The sequence below is a fragment of the Mya arenaria genome, chromosome 3 (assembly GCF_026914265.1).
Source record: "Mya arenaria isolate MELC-2E11 chromosome 3, ASM2691426v1".
Classification (NCBI taxonomy): Eukaryota; Metazoa; Mollusca; class Bivalvia; order Myida; family Myidae; genus Mya; species Mya arenaria.
This window is the reverse complement of record NC_069124.1, coordinates 33,854,967-33,861,219: the sequence shown is the minus strand read 5'-3', so window position 1 is coordinate 33,861,219 and position 6,253 is coordinate 33,854,967.

The window sequence follows — 6,253 nt, the reverse complement described above, 5'->3', positions numbered from 1 at the left end:
TCTCGTGATAATACCATGGCCCATAGATACTCAAGTCTCGTGATAATACCATGGCCCATAGACACTAAAGTCTCATTGTAATACCATGGCCCATAGACACTAAAGTCTTATTGTTATGCCATGGCCCATAGACACTAAAGTCTCATTGTTATGCCATGGTCCATAGACACTAAAGTCTCATTGTTATACCATGACCCATAGACACTAAAGTCTCATTGTTATGCCATGGCCAATAGACACTAAAGTCTCATTGTTATGCCATGGCCCATAGACACTAAAGTCTCATTGTTATGCCATGGTCCATAGACACTAAAGTCTCATTGTTATACCATGGCCAATGAATACTCAAGTCTTGTGGTTATGCCATGGGCCATAAATTCTCAAGTCTCATCGTTATGCCATGGCCCATAGATACTAAAGTCTCATTGTTATGTCATGGCCCATAGATTCTGAAGTCTCATTGTTATACCATGGCCCATAGACACTAAAGTCTCATTGTTATACCATGGCCCATGAATACTCAAGTCTTGTGGTTATGCCATGGGCCATAGATACTTAAGTCTCATCGTTATGCCATGGCCCATAGATACTAAAGTTTCATTGTTATGCCATGGCCCATAGATTCTGAAGTCTCATTGTTATACCATGACCCATAGACACTAAAGTCTCATTGTTATACAATGGCCCATAGACACTAAAGTCTCATTGTTATACCATGGTCCATAGACACTAAAGTCTCATTGTTATACCATGGTCCATAGACACTAAAGTCTCATTTTTATGCCATGGCCCATAGTCACTAAAGTCTCATTGTTATGCCATAGCCCATAGACACTAAAGTCTCATTGTTATGCCATGGCCCATAGACACTAAAGTCTCATTGTTATGCCATTGTCCATAGACACTAAAGTCTCATTGTTATACCATGGCCCATAGACACTAAAGTTTCATTGTTATACCATGGCCCATAGACACTAAAGTCTCATTGTTATACCATGGCCCATAGACACTAAAGTCTCATTGTTATACCATGGTCCATAGACACTAAAGTCTCATTGTTATACCATGACCCATAGACACTAAAGTCTCATTGTTATACCATGGCCCATAGACACTAAAGTCTCATTGTTATGCCATGGTCCATAGACAGTAAAGTCTCATGTTATACCATGGCCCGTGAATACTCAAGTCTTGTGGTTATGCCATGGGCCATAAATACTAAAGTCTCATTGTTATGCCATGGCCCATAGATACTAAAGTCTCATTGTTATGCCATGGTCCATAGACACTTAAGTCTCATTGTTATACCATGGCCCGTAAATACTCAAGTCTCATTGTTATACCATGGGCCATAGATACTAAAGTCTCATTGTTATGCCATGGCCCATAGATACTAAAGTCTCATTGTTATACCATGGCCCATAGACACTAAAGTCTCATTGTTATGCCATGGCCCATAGACACTAAAGTGTCATTGTTATACCATGGCCCATAGATACTCAAGTCTCATTGTTATACCATGGCCCATAGACACTAAAGTCTCATTGTTATGTCATGGCCCATAAAAACTCAAGTCTCACTGTTATGCCATGGCCATTAGATAATACCTTGTTCCAAAGATTTCCAAGTCACGTGATAATACCTTGGGCCATAAATTCTTAAGTCTCGTTGTAATACCACGGCCCATAGATACTCAAGTCTCGTGATAATACCACGGCCCATAGATACTCAAGTCTCGTGATAATACCATGGCCCATATATACTCAAGTGTCATTGTTATACCATGGCCCATAGACACTAAAGTCTCATTGTAATACCATGGCCCGTAGACACTAAAGTCTCATTGTTATGCCATGGCACATAGACACTAAATGCTCATTGTTATGCCATGGCCCATAGACACTAAAGTCTCATTGTTATGCCATGGTCCATAGACACTTAAGTCTCATTGTTATACCATGGCCCGTAAATACTCAAGTCTCATTGTTATACCATGGGCCATAGATACTAAAGTCTCATTGTTATGCCATGGCCCATAGATACTAAAGTCTCATTGTTATACCATGGCCCATAGACACTAAAGTCTCATTGTTATACCCTGGCCCATAGACACTAAAGTCTCATTGTTATACCATGCCCCATATACACTAAAGTCTCATTCTTATGCCATGGTCCATAGACACTAAAGTCTCATTGTTATACCATGGCCCGTGAATACTCAAGTCTTGTGGTTATGCCATGGGCCATAGATACTAAAGTCTCATTGTTTTGCCATGGTCCATAGACACTAAAGTCTCATTGTTATACCATGGCCCGTGAATACTCAAGTCTCATTGTTATACCATGGGCCATAGATACTAAAGTCTCATTGTTATACCATGGCGCATAGATACTAAAGTTTCATTGTTATACCATGGCCCATAGACACTAAAGTCTCATTGTTATACCATGGCCCATAGACACTAAAGTGTCATTGTTATACCATGGCCCATAGATACTCAAGTCTCATTGTTATGCCATGGTCCATATATACTTAAGTCTCATTGTTATACCATGGCCCATATACACTAAAGTCTCATTGTTATACCATGGCCCATAGACACTAAAGTCTCATTGTTATACTATGGCCCATAGACACTTAAGTCTCATTGTTATACCATGCACCATAGATGCTCAAGTCTCATTGTTATACCATGGCCCATAGACACTTAAGTCTCATTGTTATACCATGGCCCATAGACACTTAAGTCTCATTGTTATGTCATGGCCCATAAAAACTCAAGTCTCACTGTTATGCCATGGCCCATAGATAATACCTTGTTCCAAAGATTTGCAAGTCTCGTGAGAATACCTTGGGCCATAAATTCTTAAGTCTCATTGTAATACCACGGCCCATAGATACTCAAGACTCGTGATAATACCACGGCCCATAGATACTCAAGTCTCGTGATAATACCATGGCCCATAGATACTAAGTACTCAAGTCTCATTGTTATACCATGGCCTATAGATACTCAAGTCTCATTGTTATACCATGAACCATAGATACTCAAGTATCATTGTTATACATTGTACCATGAACCATAGATACTCAAGTCTCATTGTAATACCATGAACCATATATACTCAAGTCTCATTGTTATACCATGGCCTATAGATACTCAAGTCTCATTGTTATACCATGAATCATAGATACTCAAGTATCATTGTTATACATTGTACCATGAACCATAGATACTCAAGTCTCATTGTAATACCATGAACCATATATACTAAAGTCTCATTGTTATACCATGGCCCATGGATACTCAAGTCTCATTGTTATACCATGAACCATAGATCCTCAAATCTCATAGTTATACCATGGCCCATAGATACTCAAGTCTCATTGTTATACCATGGCCTATAGATAGATACTCAAGTTTCTGTAGTAATATCCATAGCGCATATACACTCAGGTATTGTGATAATACCATGGCCCATTGATGAGTAGTCAAATCTGGTGATAATATCATGGATCATAGATCCACAAGTATAGGACCCTTATTCATATAAGACAAGAATTCTACCGAATAAGCTAGCCTTGCTGCCTACACGACTGCTATTAATTAAAGATCTCTGCCGTCTGAGCCAATCGGGTGCAAACAAGACAAGATTCCCACCGACTGAGCTGACCTGAATACTGATAAGACAAGAACTCCACCGACTATACTGACTTGGCTGCCCACAAGACAAGAACTCCACTAACTGAGCAAACCCAAGAACTCCTCTGACAAAGCAAACATTGATGCTTACAGGTCAAGAACTCCACCGACTTAGTTTAACTAGCTTCTTACAAGACGGATAGCTTACAAGACTAGAACTTCCCGACTGAGTTTACCTGACTGCTCTGCTTAGAAGACGAAAACTCTACTGACTGAGCTAACCTGATTGCTTACTATACAAACAAATTCACCGACTCAGCTAACTTGCCTGCTTACTGGACATGAACTCCATCGACTGAGCTGACTTGCCTTCTAACTAGACAAGAACTCAACCCACTAAGCTAACTTGACTGGTTACTAGACAAGAACTCCACCGACTGAGCTAACTTGACTGGTTACTAGACAAGAACTCCACCGACTGAGCTACTTTGACTGCTTACTAGACAAGAACACTTCCTATCAAGCTAACATTGCTGCTTAGTAGACAAGAACTCCATCAACTAAATTAACTTAACTGGTTACTAGAAAAGAACTCCACCGACTGAATTAACTCGAACTTACCTGACCACATACTACACAAAAACTCCACCGACTGAGCTAACTTGCCTGCTTACTACACAAAAACTCCACCGACTGAACTTACTTGACTGCATACTACACAAAAACTCCACCGACTGAGCTAACTTGACTGCATACTACACAAAAACTCCACCGACTGAGCTAACTTGACTGCATACTACACAAAAACTCCACCGACTGAGCTAACTTGACTGCATACTACACAAAAACTCCACCGACTGAGCTAACTTGACTGCATACTACACAAAAACTCCACCGACTGAGCTAACTTGACTGCTTACTACACAAAAACTCCACCGACTGAGCTAACTTGACTGCATACTACACAAAAACTCCACCGACTGAGCTAACTTGACTGCATACTACACAAAAACTCCACCGGCTGAACTAACTTGACTGAATACTACACAAGAACTCCACCGACTGAGCGAACTTGCCTGCTTACTACACAAGAACTCCACCGACTGAGCTAACTTGACTGCTTACTACACAAAAACTCCACCGATTAAGCTAACTTGCCTGCTTACTACACAAAATTCCACCGACTGAACTAACTTGACTGAATACTACACAAAAACCCCCACGACTGAACTAACTTCACTGCATATTACACAAGAACTCCACCGACTGAGCTTATATGACCGCAAACTACACAAGAACTCCACCGACTGAGCTAACTTGCCTGCTTACTACACACAAATTCCACTGACTGAGCTAACTTGACTGCTTACTACACAAAAACTCCACCGACTGAACTAACTTGACCGCATACTACACAAGAACTCCATCGACTGAGCTAACTTGACTGCATAATAAACAAGAGTTCCACCAACTGAACTTACTTGACCACATACTACACAAAAACTCCACCGATTGAGCTAACTTGCCTGCTTACGACACAAGAACTCCACCGACTGAACTAAATTGACTGCTTACTACACAAGAACTCCACCGACTGAGCTAACTTTCCTGCTTACTACACAAAAATTCTACCGACTGAGCTAACTTAACTGCATATAACTCAAAAACTCCACCGACTGAGCTAACTTGACCGCATACTACACAAGAACTCCACCGACTGAGCTAACTTGACCGCTTACTACACAAGAACTCCACCGACTGAACTAACTTGACCGCTTACTTCACAAGAACTCCACCGACTGAGCTAACTTGACCGCTTACTACACAAGAACTCCACCAACTGAGCTTACTTGACCGCTTACTACACAAGAACTCCACCGACTGAGCTAACTTGACCGCTTACTACACAAGAACTCCACCAACTGAGCTTACTTGACTGCATACTACACAAAAACTCCACCGATTGAGCTAACTTGCCTGCTTACGACACAAGAACTCCACCGACTGAACTAACTTGACTGCTTACTACACAAGAACTCCACCGACTGAGCTAACTTTCCTGCTTACTACACAAAAATTCTACCGACTGAGCTAACTTAACTGCATATAACACAAAAACTCCACCGACTGAGCTAACTTGACCGCATACTACACAAGAACTCCACCGACTGAGCTAACTTGACCGCTTACTACACAAGAACTCCACCGACTGAACTAACTTGACCGCTTACTTCACAAGAACTCCACCGATTGAGCTAACTTGACCGCTTACTACACAAGAACTCCACCAACTTAGCTTACTTGACCGCTTACTACACAAGAACTCCACCGACTGAGCTAACTTGACCGCTTACTACACAAGAACTCCACCAACTGAGCTTACTTGACTGCATACTACACAAAAACTCCACCGACTGAGCTTACTTGACTGCATACTACACAAGAACTCCACCGACTGAGCTGACTTGACCGCAAACTACACAAAAACTCCACTGACTGAGCTAACTTGACTGCATACTACACAAGAACTCCACCGACTGAGCTAACCTGACCGCATACTACACAATAATTCCACAGACTGAACTTGCTTGACCACATACTACACAAAA